Source organism: Ambystoma mexicanum, chromosome 1p (genome assembly GCF_040938575.1).
Source record: "Ambystoma mexicanum isolate Mex_15411 chromosome 1p, UKY_AmexF1_1, whole genome shotgun sequence".
NCBI classification, from domain to species: domain Eukaryota; kingdom Metazoa; phylum Chordata; class Amphibia; order Caudata; family Ambystomatidae; genus Ambystoma; species Ambystoma mexicanum.
The window spans coordinates 367,780,698-367,794,732 of record NC_090921.1 but is presented as its reverse complement, the minus strand read 5'-3'; positions in this window follow the sequence as shown (position 1 = coordinate 367,794,732).

The window sequence follows — 14,035 nt, the reverse complement described above, 5'->3', positions numbered from 1 at the left end:
GTTGGTGATGATCTGGTTGTGCAACTTCTCTCTCTCTTTTATTATTGTACCTGTGTGTTGGCCGTCATCTGTTGGCATCAAGAGGTGTATACCAACCATTTCGATCATCTCGTCTGTGGTGCGTGCCTTTCGGGCTTTCCAAAATCTTATTATGATCAGTGTAGCTCCAGCCAGATTAGTACATCCAACTATAATCTTCAGTCCATCTGACAGCCACGATGGCATCCATGACCATAATATTGAAAACCAGCTCTCATCCTTTTTCACACCTTTACTTTCATCCATCATTTTTGGGTGCATCTGGGCCAATTGTGATACAGCTTCCGTGAGTGTACCATTGTCAGCATCGTTAGCAGGAATGAATGCGCAGCATGATTGTCCTATCTTTGCGCAAACTCCTCCTTCCATTGCTGTGAGGAGGTCCAGTACATATCTGTTCTGTAGTGCAACCATTCTTACTGCTCGCAATTCCTCTTTTATTGCATTGAATCCATTTACTGTAGAGTTGATTGTCATCATTAGTTCCCACCTAGTTATCTGGAGCCATTTTGCGTTTGCGTAAGCCTGCAGTCCATGATGTATTATTGAGGAGAAGAACATAGCTGCTCTGCTGAATAGTCTGTGTTCCGGCGGTATTGAGGTCAGTGCTGTTTCCGACCTTCCCCACAGGTAATTTCCTGTCAGAGGTTCTCCTTGTCTTTTCCTTCTGTTGAGGACAGTGTCGTTGCCGTTGCGTCTGTTCTCTGATCCTTTCCGAGGCTGTGCAGATCTCTTCTTCCTTTTGTTTCCTTCATCCATCTTGGGGAAATTCGCCATATTCACATGCTTCTGGGGTACCACTAGTGATGGTACATTAACGTGTACTATAGTGCATACACCATTCCACAAAGGGGGCAGTGTGTGATACGCCTTGTCTCCACAGGCCCAGTAATGGTCCATTACTACTGCTGTTCCTGCTCCCCCCTCAGGTAACTCCATCACGCTTTCACAGTTGGTATTGTATCCTACATCCACCTCTCCTTTATGTTGGTAGCATACCTTAGGCGCAGTTAAAGTCAGTATTGTTATTGGGTCTTCATCCTTCTCCATCCACGTGAGCATGGGTACGTACTTGATCCAAGTCATCCAACATCTATGGTTATGTCCATCAATAGTTGAAATATTTTCTCTTGTTACCATGTTGCTGCCAACCACTCCTATGTCCCATTTGTTGTTCATGTACACCTTCCCTGTTATTGTAATCAGTGGTCTTTCCCAACATCCGTTTTTACCAGGGACTTCAGTGGCGTACCAATCACATGGTAGGTACTGCAGTGTTACTTTCTTTGTTTCTCCTTTTTCAGGACCACTTGTTATGTATCTGAATCCTTCAGCATGTAAACTGCTCTTGTGGTAACTCAAATAAATCTTGAGGAAGTTATTTTCATATGGGTATGTATCTCGTGTTTTCCACACCAGTTGCACCATTGTCCCTTGAAATCTTCCTTTCGTCTGGAACAGTGCCAGGTATATTATACATCGTGCTATTTTTCCATCTATCTCCGTAGCAACAAATGTTCGAGAAGCGCTCATGGCGTATGGGATCAATGAGCAAACGTAGCAGATGTCTTCTGTTATCTGCTTGCCTATTTTGGTCATGTGTTGGTACCACATGTTGTTAGAGACGTGTGCTGAATCTTGTACAAAGTTATCAATGCCTTTATTATCTGAGTATGTGCTGCGTTTAACTCTATTTTCCTGGTGTGGGGTTTTACTAGTACCACCTGACGTAACACCTGTTGCAGCTGGGGGTGGGGGTATATTAGGTTTGGGTACAGCAATAATATCAATAGCATAGCTGTACTGCCATACAGAGGCAGCCAAGAACCCGGTGATCATTAAAATCCCTATCAATTTTATTACAAATGCTAATTTCACCGGCATTTTGCTCTTACCTTGCTGCAGTCCGGCAGCTTATTCTTGCGACGTTACAGTTGCCCGCCTGAAAATTCTTAATATGCTCGTTATTAAGGTTAGTTATTGTTATTAAGCTCTCCCTATCAAGTAGTCATTCAGTGCCCAGGCGAAGAGCTGTTCCCACGCCAATCTAAGCGATCTATCTCTTAGGGCAGGCAAGTATGGTTGGAGGTGGGGCATTGAATGTTCTATGGCCAAGAGGAATGCTGTGTAGTAGACACGTACCCTCCTTCCTTTCAGGTACGTTGGCCGTTTTATTTCATATACAATTTGGTGTGACAATTCTTCCAGGTAATTATCGTCTGAGGGTACCATCTACTCCTGGGCAGTGAATTAGTTAGTTATCTACTTTCTTATCAGTACAATAATACGCTTTACCTGCATGTGCGAGAGAAAAGAAAGAGAACATTCAGGTGTTTACATGTGTATATGTGCAAAACAATGTCCTTCAGTTCAGTTATTACTACAGTGGGTAGGGGGTCAATGGGCAGAGGGTTTGGGGCTCAGGCTGGCGGGAGTCTCTTTACCCTTTGATCGTGTAACCATGGGGTGGGCGGTATGGGGATCACCCCTTTCTTTTCTAATAGTTGTCTCTGGGGAATCTGGGGGGTGGCAGGGTATGGGGACACTTAGGCTGTTAGTTGTGGGAGAAGTCTCTTCCTCCGTTGGTGACGCTGTTGTTGTTCTTCCTGTGGCCCTGTCGGTGGCGCTGGGGCGGGTCTGGAGTTTGTAGATCTTTACGTCGTGTAGGTGGTTTCAAGCACGTTTGTCCTGTAACTTTACTGCTCTCGTTGATACCTCTTCTACCAGATGGGGGCCAGTGAATCGTGGGCTGTTCCACTTTCTGTTGAAATTGCGAAGTAGTACATGGTCACCTTTAGCAACTTTGCACAGTCTTTCCTTTTCCAATTCTTTATCCACGTCTTCTTGTTGGTCGCTGTTAGACCCGCCCCGCGTGCGCTCGAGCTGTTGAGACACAAACACTACACTAGTAATCAAAGAAGACACATATTGGTACATTTCATCACCAAGAACACTCGCAGTACTCTCGTGGTCAGTAAATGCTCTTGATGTTGGCATTAGGGGAAGGCGCATTTGACGTCCGGTAACCACCTCGTGAGGGGTGAGGTGGTGGTCGGACCCTGGTCTATTCCTTAGCTCAAATAGGGCTAATGGAAGGCAATATAACCAACTCTTCTTTGTTGTTTGCTGTATCTTTGCAATTGCCTCCTTTAATAGGCCGTTCAGGCGTTCACATACACCGTTGGCCTGTGGGTGGTATGCACATGCAAATTTATGCTTGATGTTCAGCAAGGATGTAATGTGCTGGAACATTTCGTTTGCGAAATGTGGGCCATTGTCTGACCTTAATACCTCACACACTCCCCACCTAGGGAAGACCTCCCTGACTAGGAATTTAGCTGCTCTAAATGCATCTGGGTGTGAACAGGGCCCTGCTTCAATCCACCTAGAAAATGGGCAACTACTACAATCATATACCTATTTCCTTGACATACGTTGTTCATATCATCATAGTCAATATGGAGATGTCGGAACGGTCCCTCTGGCCGGGGTATAGTACCTCTTATCACCTTCAGAGTGTGGCCGGCCGTAAACTGTTGGCATGTGAGACAGTTGCTGATAAAATTTGACGCATGAGAATTTAACTCGGGGCAGAACCAGTCTTCCCTAATTCGTGCTGCAATTACTTCCTTGCCTGTGTGGGCTGGGTAATGTAGTTGGCTCAGGGCGGTGTTCAAAAGTGCCAATGGTATTACAACCTTTCCAGTGTCACCCTGGTGCCATAGTGCGTCGGTTGGTGACATTGTGCATCCTCTTTTTACCCATATTTCTTTTTCGGCCATTGGTGCAGCTGCTTGTAGCTCCATAATCTGTGTGGCTGGGAGATGGGTGTACCCTTCTCTTATCAACATCTCCTTAGCCATTCCCCTCCCTCTCCCTCTCTGTGACTCTGGGGGGTTCCATATCTCACCAAAGTATGCAGCATACTTTGCATGTGCGTCTGCTGCTGCATTCCCTTTTGAGATGTGATCTTCGCCATTGGTGTGTGCGGTGCATTTCACTAAAGCTAATTCTTGGGGGTCATTTATTGCTTCAATTAGTTCAGCCAATAGGAGGGCATGTTGCACTGGAGTGCCATCAGCTCTCCTAAACCCTCTTCTTCTCCATTTCGACAGCCCTGAGTGGACAGTGGATGTAACATACGCGCTGTCGGAGTATATGGTCACTCGTTTGTCAAAGCTTTCCTTCAACGCCAAGATCAGTGCAACTAATTCCGCTGCTTGAGCGGAGTAATGCTGTGGTAATTGTACACATTTCATGGCCACACACACCGTACCTCCATCATTTTTACCACTGCTGCCCCAGTCCTCCTTACACCATCCCTTTGGTTGATAGTTGATGACCCATCAATGAACAAGAGCTCACCTCCCTCTAGCGCGTTTTCTTCAACCTTTCTAGTACATGAGTACATGTTAGTTATTTGCGTACAGTCGTGGGCATAATCTCCCTCCTCAATTACTTCTGCTAGGAACCTTGCAGGGTTGACAGTGCTACATCTAACAATTGATAGTTCAGCTCTGGATTAGATGATCTCATAACCTGATGCCCTTTGCGTGGTTAGGGTGGACTTAGGTTTATTCAATATGGCAAATAGTGCATGTTCCACAAACAGTGTAGTTGGGCACCCCATGGTTATTGCTGATGCTTTCTCTACCGCAAAAGCAGCTGCGGCGAGACCTTGTTCGCAAGGGAAATGACCTAGCATCACAGGATCTAAGTGGCCGCTGTAAAATGCTACTGGTTTGTAGCCCATGCTTGTTTTTTGGGCCAACACTGCTTTCATTACTGCTGAGTCACAATGTGAAAATATAAAAAATTGTCGCTCATAGTCTGGGGATGCCAGTACCGGAGCAGTTGATATCGCATCTTTCAACTCATCAAAAGCCTCTTTCATTTCCATTGTCCACCTCAGCTTTTTCTCCCCTTTATTAGCTTCCTTTAACGCCTCAAGCAGGGGCCCTATGTATGAACTGTAATCAAATACCCATGCTCTACAGTAGTTGCATAGACCCAGGAACTGCTGCAGTTCCCTCACTGTTTGTGGCACTGGTGTGTTTGAAATGGCCTGTGCTCTTTGTGGTGCAATCTTTCTTCCATGTTGGGATATGAGCTGACCAATGTAAAGTACCTGTTCTTGACAGTACTGTAACTTTTCCATGTCTACCTTGTAACCTTTCTCAGCCAATATTGTCAACATCTTTAATGAGTCCTCTCTGCATGTTCTTTCGTTTGTACTGCAAATTATTATGTCATCGACATACTGCAACACTGTGCTTTCCACTTCAATGTTACCCAAATCCATCTGTATTACTCTGTTGAAAATTGAGGGTGATTCGCAATACCCTTGTGGCAATCTGGTGTGTTTCCACTTTGTGTTTCTGTAAGTGAAGCTTGTCAGATCTTGTGAGTCTGGGTGCAATGGTATTGAGAAGAATGCATTTTTAAGGTCGATCACTGTAAATCGTGATGCTTCTGCTGGAATGCCACACAATATTGTGGCCGGGTTTGCTGCTATGGGATACTCTGCGTCTACTATGTTGTTCAAGGGCCTGAGATCCTGTATGAAGCGCCAAGAACCCCCTTTAGCCTTGCGCACTGGGTATACAGCCGTGTTACATGGTGATTCTGAGGGGACCAATATGCCATTATTTATAAGGGCCGTTATGGTTTCATATATGCCCTCATCTGCCTCTTTTGATAGTGGGTACTGTTTCACTCTGGGGAGTATTGCACCTTTTTTCAATTTTATCCTTACTCCCCCTATACTTTTTATGCACCCCACGTCATAGGGGCTAGTAGTCCACAGTGATGTGGGTACCTTTGTCATATCCTCCTTAAAGAAGGGGACTGGGGTGCATGCGGGTGCCTCAAGTGCCATTGCAATTTTCTGTGCTACTTGTTTGTACGCCATACTTAGCCATATTTCCACACTCATCATAAACACCATTTCACCTTCCTCCTTTTCTTCTGAGAACAGCTCCTCATCTGACACCTGGGTGAGTCTACATCCTTCCGCTAGTGCTATCACTGCCCTCCATGCCCTTCCTTCTCTGTCTTGGGCATGTACAGCAATGTAATCAGCTGTTGCTATAATGCTCTCAATGTCCACTGGAACCACCTTTCCTTCTGGCTCATTGACTGGTGTTTCTGGCCTGAACAGATAGGCTGCTGGCCTCCTCCACATTTTTCCCTCTATCCCTGGCATCCATGCAAATGCCATGTCTGTCCCGTACTGGAAGAGCTCGCCATCTACTGGCTCCGCCCTAATCGCTGTTTGTCCGCAGTATGCTTGCATAATCTGTCATGCTGTGAGCATGTTAATCCCTGGAGTGGAGCAAATTATGCCGTCCTCAGTAAATGAGATCGTCATATTCAACCTGTTCATTATGTCTCTCTCCAGTATATTTACTGGTGAGGCACTATAATATAGAAGTGGGACTGACAGGTCATAATCTCCTATAGATAAGGGAATGTTATCAGTAAAAGGAACCAACCCTTTAGCCCCAGAGAATCCTTGGGTGTTCATGGCTTCGCCTGACATCTTAAATTTACCCTCCCTTATGCAAGACCGGGTCGCCCCGGTGTCAACAAGGAATGATAACTTTTTGTCACCTATCGTTACCTCTATGCGTGGTTCCTCCGCACTATTAGGTGTTACTGACAGGATGGGACACACCAAGGCCGTCTGTGGGCTGTCCTATTGAGGGTACAACGATTGACCATTTCCTGTGTAAGGGTTGTGTCCCAGGACCGTCACCCTACCCAGTTGTGTTTGTTGTACTTGGGGTTGTTGTGTTATCGCTACCTGTTGTTGTGGCAGTGAATGTGTCTGTGGCTGTTGTTGTGTTATTAGTTGTTGCTGTTCATTTCCCTGTTGCAACGTCTGCTGTTGCTGTATGCCCTGCTGTTCCTGTGTGGGCCTTGGTTGTCCCTGTTCACTCCATGATGGTGTTCCTGGTCTTACTCTACACATGCGTGACATGTGCCCTAATAATCCACAACTCCAACACACCGGTGGTTCCCTACTCTGCCATGGAAAGCTCCCTGTGTTGTCCTTGTATACTGGTTGCCCTGTGGGATAGGAATTTCTAAGTCCTCCTACCTGCTGTTGGGTATTATATCCGTATCCTCTCCCTCTCATAATTCCTCCTCTCCCCCTGTTGTAATTATAATACCCAGCTCCTGGCATTGGGTATCCTCCTCCCATGTTGGTCGTGTATGGTTGGAGTGGCGGCACCTGTTGTGTTATAGTCTGTGAAGGTGGTATTTGGGAGGGATCTTGTGCAGCCACTACTTCTGTGGGGCTTTGGGTCATTGTTGTAGGCGTAGTTATTAGTGCCCCTTCCATTGTGTATTTAGTAAGCTTTTTCTGTACTAGTTTAGCCTCTTCCGTTTTCCTGTCCTCTTCCTTTTGTTTCATTTTTCCTTGCCATGTCCTGCAATGATGCACTATAGTCAGTTGTATTTCTGGCCATGCTTTTGCTTCCATTCCCACTACTTTCTTCAGTTGTTTCTGAACTCCTTCCGGGAGCCCTTGTACTAGTATATGATAAAATATTGCGGGTGTTTTGTCCCATTGTTCTCTAGTTTCCATGCGCCACTTCTCTTGGATTTCCTGGATATAATCAACAGGATCTTCGTTCTCACGCATCTTGCGGGAGGTAATTGCTCCTATGTCTGATGTGTCTGGGTACTGTACCCTCAGTGCCTGCCATAGTGCATGTCTGCAGTTTGCGAATGGTGCCCCATCATGCGATGTGTTTGTTATTGTTACCCCAGGGAATCCCGCTCTCTTCCAAATGTCATCCGCTGCATCCCCTAATATCGATATTAGAAGGCCCTTCACATCTCCTACTGCCAGTTTCTGTCCTGCGGTGTGTTTTTCCATTTCATATATCCACTTACCCGCACCTCCACTTAATGATGGGAGCCTGCATTTTATATTTTCTTTGTCTGTATGCTTCCAAGGGACATACTGTGGCCTAACCCCTCCCCTCTCCAGAAGTGGCATTAAGTTATGTCTCGTTTTACCCTTTGTGTTCCATAAAATCGAGTCCTCACACCCTTCCTCTTCTTCCCTTTCTTCTACATCGTCAATTTCATCCGTATTTCCCCTGCTCGTAACTCTTTCTTCTCCATCTTTTCCCCTTCTTCCATCATTTCCTGTATTTAATGTGGACATGTGTATTCGCCTTTCCTGCCTGCGTCTAGGGATGTCCCTAAGCCGACATGCATAGGGTGTTAGTTCGTCTGTGAAGGGCGCAAGTTTTATTGTGCGTAACGAGCGTGAGGTGGTTGAGCATGTAGGGTGCGATGGGAGAGGGCGTGATGGGGACGGTGCGGCCTCATGTGTCTGTCTTTCCGCTATTCCTTGCTCATCCTCCTCACTTCTCTCCAGCTCATCCTTTATCCTACGGATCCATGGCGAGTCTGTGTTGGTCCGGGTGATGTATAGTTTATAGAGGCTTTCCCTTTCACTGTTTCTTCCTTCCTTCTCCACTCCTTCTCCTTCCTCACTACAAAAGTCAGTCATAAACGGCACCCCCCACTCGGTCTTTTTCCCCTTTATTGTTACTGTTTGTAAGTCTATTAGGTCCAGTTCTCCTTTTTCTCCTTTATCAACCGCTCCCCTTTGCGCTGATGTTGTTGCTACTTCTGTGTCTTTATATACATCCCCCCATACTTCACTCTCCCTTCTCCTATCTTCTCTTTCTCCTTCATTTCTCTCCTCCATCTCCCTACCATTTTCCTCCCTTTTCCTTTTTAATTCCTCCATTACTTCACTACTCATCTGTTCCAATATTCTTTCATCCTCTTTCTTCCTTTCCCATTTCACCCTTTCCCTTTCTAATATGCTCTCTATCACCCTCCCTTCTTCGTATTTCTTAGTCGTTTCTGATAGTAATCTCCTTTTCCACATTGCCATTTCTTTTTCTTTCTCTTCTTCTTCCCTTTTCTTTTCTCGCAGCACTGCTCTTGATACCCTTTCTGCTGCTGCTTTTACCCTTTCAGCTTCTCTCCTTTGCTCCTCAGTTCGTTCCCTTATTTTTTCCAATTCGTTCTTACCTTCTTTCCTTTTCCTCGCTCTCTCTCTTTCCTCCCTCTCGAGCTGTTTGATCAATTCATTCTGCTCATCCCTTAATTCTTCTAGTCGTTCCTCCAAAATCTCTTCCTTTTGCCGTAACAGCTCTTCCCCTCTCATTCCACTCTCCCTGGTATTATCCTCGTCTGTTTTCCTTACTACCTCCTTCTCTTCCCCTGTTAATGAACCTCGTAATTTTAATAGTATCTGTGCAGCTACCCACTCATCATTTCCTATTTCCACAGTTTGTTCTTCTCCAGTCCTCCCCCCCCCTGCTGGCATCTTCCTATGAGCCACATATGGTGGAGGGCTGTATGCCGGGTTCGAGTACCCCTCAGCCGCCCTTAACTGACCTCTTTCTATTTCTCCTAACTCCCTTAAAGTGTACAACCCCCCTCCCTCCGTTTTCACTCCCTTTGCTAGGGGTATATCGTTGCTCGGTTCCTTTTTTATTTCATTTGATGTATTATTCTTTTCTCCTCCCTCTTGTCCGTTCCCTGTGTTCTTTGGGTCTTCACTCCCCTTTTTCCCATCCTCTCCTTCCTCCTTAATCTCTTTTTCTTCCGGTATTTCCTCCACAGTGAACATTCCATTTGGTCCTGGTCGGGACCCTTGGAACATCCTCCATAAGTTAAACACCTCCACGTGGTTTGCCAACTTCTTCCCTTTGTATGTATTATGTAGATGGTTTAATAGTGAATGTTGGGCATATGGATCGAAGCTACCATTAGGCGGCCACGGTGTTATCATTTTGTTGTCCGTCCCCTGGGTCCATTCTATACTATACTTAATCAGTTTCTCCCTATGGGGTGACAGTGTTGTACATATGTGCTGTAGTGGGGTAGTGAGGGTGTTCCCCCACCCTCCCGATCCTGTCCCGTATGACATAGTAGCGCTCCACTTGTTAACCTTCCCCTATTTGGTAGCCGTTATCTCACTAGCAGTTTACAATATACAGCCTTATATCGTTACCTGGCCCCGTAAGTTTGGGGACTTGCGATAGTCCGCTAAGGAAAATTATAAAAATATAGTATTTACATTTGTATATTTTCTTCTGTCTTTCTTCCTTTACACGACACCCTTACGGCCCCCTGCGGCCGAGGCGCACGTAGCCCCCTGCGGCTGCGTGCCCCTTATGACGTTCTTATACAGTCATCCTATTTTCACTTGCTCCTCCTCCTTCTTCTACACTTGCCGTGGCCGGCGCTCTCCGTGCGCAGCCACGTCCCCCGTTTCACCTTTCCCCGATCAACTCATTACCATTTGTCTCCGTTTCCACTCCCTTACCACAGTTCTCTTCCCCACCACTCTCAGAAAGAAAGATGCCTTGTGCTCGGGATATCCTATGAAAGCCCTACTGGTGACGTCACCGATCTCTTCGAGCTACTGGTAAGTTCTTTATATATTCTTTAAGTTCAAAATACACTTGCAATCTACCCCCGTTAACCTCACAGCTGTCTTCCTGTCACTCCTGGAACAAGGTAATCAATAATATAATTGGACTGCGCACGCTGCGTCGCCTCGCGTGTGATACGCCCCTCGACAGGAGGGCTTAACCAGCCAATTATCTTCCGTATTGGGCAACTAACTAGCTACCGCCTACAGGGAAACGTCATCTACCTATCGAGTTTCTTGCTCGAACAATAGGGATCCTCATCTACTCATTGATCAATAAATGCCAAATCGTAGGAAACCACACACACACACACACCTTTACACGTAGTCGCGACCTAGGCCAATCAGTGTCTACAAGCGGCCGCACGTGATGTTTTCGTGCTCCGCCCCCCCCCTCGCGTAATGTAGCCGACTGCTCTCACACTCGTTCGGCTACCATTCATTCCATTGCCAACACTAAATTGTCAAACCTTCGCCGCGCACCTGTGCAACACCTCCCACCTCCCGTATTTAATTCCTCCCCCCTCCCTCACAATTTCACATTGCTTGTTGTGCGTGGCATGCTCACCAAGTTCTCTTGATGCGGGGCCGCTCGACTGCGTGCACCCCTCCAAGCGGCTCGCCACCTCCCTTCGTCTGGACCATGTCTGGACACTCGCCAACCGCGGGCGGGATACTTCTCAACCGGCCCCCGAGGGCCAATATCCGGATTGCACTGTCCGGTCTTCTCGCAGCTCCGCGATGGTCCTGTAGTCCTCAGAAGGGGGCAACGGCAGAGGGGGCCGCACCGCCGGGCCTCCTCGCAACGCGATTACCTGGAAAAAGTAAAAATAAAAAAGCAGATCTTAAACAGATCTCAGCAGTGCCTCCAACTTGTCGGGGGGGAAATTCTGCCGGGGTCGGCCGGACCGTCCGCAGACCTCCGGGCAGGGAGGCCCCAACTCCTCCCGTATATCCCAAAAGAGATAGAGTATGAGACACAAGCAAGAAGCAAGGTGACTCTGCTGTTTATTAGACAAAACGGCAGGGATGGGTCAAGGAGCGTACGCGTCCGTCCTGACACACACACAATCGTGGGGCTCGCAGGCCCTTTTTACCTTAGTATGACGCGCTTCTTGCGTCACTTGGAAAGTTTTAGCAAAAACCACTCTGGATTGGTTACTCGAGTGGTAGGGTTAGTATAGCGCACATATAGAGAACAGTGTTAGTGGCTGAGAGTTAGTCAGGTGGTATACCTGGGCTGTCCCTTCAATTTGATACATGAAAATTGTTACATGAAGACCTCTGAGGATTGGTCAATGTGAATGGCGTCAGTGATAAGAACCCCATGTTCTAATTGGTCCGCACGCGAGCCTCCCAGTCTGGGACTATCGCTGTTCCCAGCTCGCGGTGCACCTGTCATTTGCAACAATGTTTTAATATGGGTAGGTGTAAACAATGTGAGGATTTATTCATATGTTGGGAGGTCGAATACTCCCACTGCTGCAGATGTCCAAATGAGTCTTTTAATTGTATCTGCCTGTGTCTCGAAACGTGGGATTCAGGCGTCTCCTTCCTTCTGGGCTTGGCATCTTGTCAGGTTTGACTTTGTCAAGTTAGGTGGGACCGTGTTTGAGGCAAAATTCAACACAATTAATATTGTTTTTCCTACTGTGTGCCTGGTTTATCTTGCAGGTGCGACCTTGGCGTTGGCTTGCAGCGTGCGAGATTGCAACATCGTGCCCTTGGCGGTGTGCTTTCACCGGGCTCATTTTGCAGGGTCAGCAACCCAGTTCTTGCTCACTCAATGTTCATGGAAGCTTTTGCCTGCGGCCTACTTGGGCCTGGTGCATAGGTGGAACCGTTTGATGCAGGGCGCTTTAGGTTCGGTATCATATTGCTTTATCCTCAGTATCGTGTCCCCGTTATATTCTTCATTATGGTACATGGCTCTTAGAAGAAGCGTGAGCAAGCCTTTTTTATATAAGTTCATGATGTGTCTTGCGTTTCTGCATTTTGAGAGCCTATGTGGAAAATAATAAAGATGTACGTCTGTGAGTATGTCTGTCGCCTACGTCATAGCACTGAGTATATTCTTCGTGTAGATTGGTGCGGGAGTGTCCGGTGTGTATATTTGCACAGGTGTGCTGACCATTGGCTAGGTCGTCATGGCATCTCTAACGACGTGTAGGTTTAGTCGAGTTGGTCCGTGCCGCAGGTGTCGGCATGGACAGGGCGGGCTGCTGGGCAGGTAGATGGGCACATCCGTATGTTCCTGTACCAGGGTATTTGGTCGTCCGGTAGATAGGCAAACTCCTCTCGTGGCGGGTGTCTGGGCCGCGATCCTCTAGGCCAAGCGCGAGAGGGGAAGGGCGGGAGCCTGTTCTTCCATTCTCCCACTTCAATATGGTCACCTCGAATGGGATGACCATCTATTGGAAAAAGATCAATGGTCATTCTAAAGTAGAGGGACTAGACAAAACTGGAAATGACTTAGCTGATCAGCTGGCCAAAACCAGAGCCATCCAAGGGGATCTACTTGAGATCGAGTCCCTGTTTGGGGAAATCGAGGTCACTGCTATCAAAAGCTCACAACGAACTCTCAACTGCACAATGGAGTAAGGAGACCCCAGATGCTGATTTCATTATGGCTCAAAAAGGGGATCCAATAATTGTTAAGTTGTATCAACACATTGAGGACCCTGAGAACTTTCCCCTGATGGATACCTATTATATAGGGAAAGAGGACCTCAGAGTGTTGATGAAATGTCCAAAAATGTTCTGAATCCAAGACGGTTTGTTGGTGAGGAGATCCATAGCTGGCCATGACCAGTGGGTGGACCCACCTCATTCCGAATCCTGATGCTAAGTCACGCCCATGATGCGGCCACAGCCGATCATCGGGGTTTCATATGACACTAGAAATCTTACGAAATGTTGCTTACTGGCCACACCTGGGGCAGGACCTCAACCAATACTTGAAGGGGTGTCTTGTGCTTGCGCAATTTCAGCCAAAATCACTCACACACTGTGCTCCCCTCCAAAGGAGGGGGATGACACTGTCATGGTCAGATTTACAAGTCGATTTTATTGGGCCCGTGATTCGCTCCTCTAAGGGGAACAAGTACATGTTGACCGTGACATGCTTGTTTACTAAATGTGGAATGTCTCCCAGCCCCAAACTGCAAGGCAGAAACAGCAGCTTCCCTGATGATCAACCACATCTTCTCGCGTTTTGGACTTCCCCAAAGGATTGAGTCAGACCGAGGTAGTCACTTCACTAGTGAAGTGATGTGACAAAGATGTGGGAGATACTTGCAGGCCGATTCATGGAATAATTAGCGCGGCGCAAGTGGGCAAAAACGTGTGAATCGCAGTGGAATAGCGAAAATCGCAGTGAAAGTGCGAAAATCGCACGAAAAGCAGCGCACGTCGATTCATGGAAGTCCGTGCGCGAGAAAACCAGCGGATGTGCGATAAAAAGTGCGCCGCGCATGTTGGCGCACAGGCCATCTAACAGCGTGCGCCAGGTCACAGCGA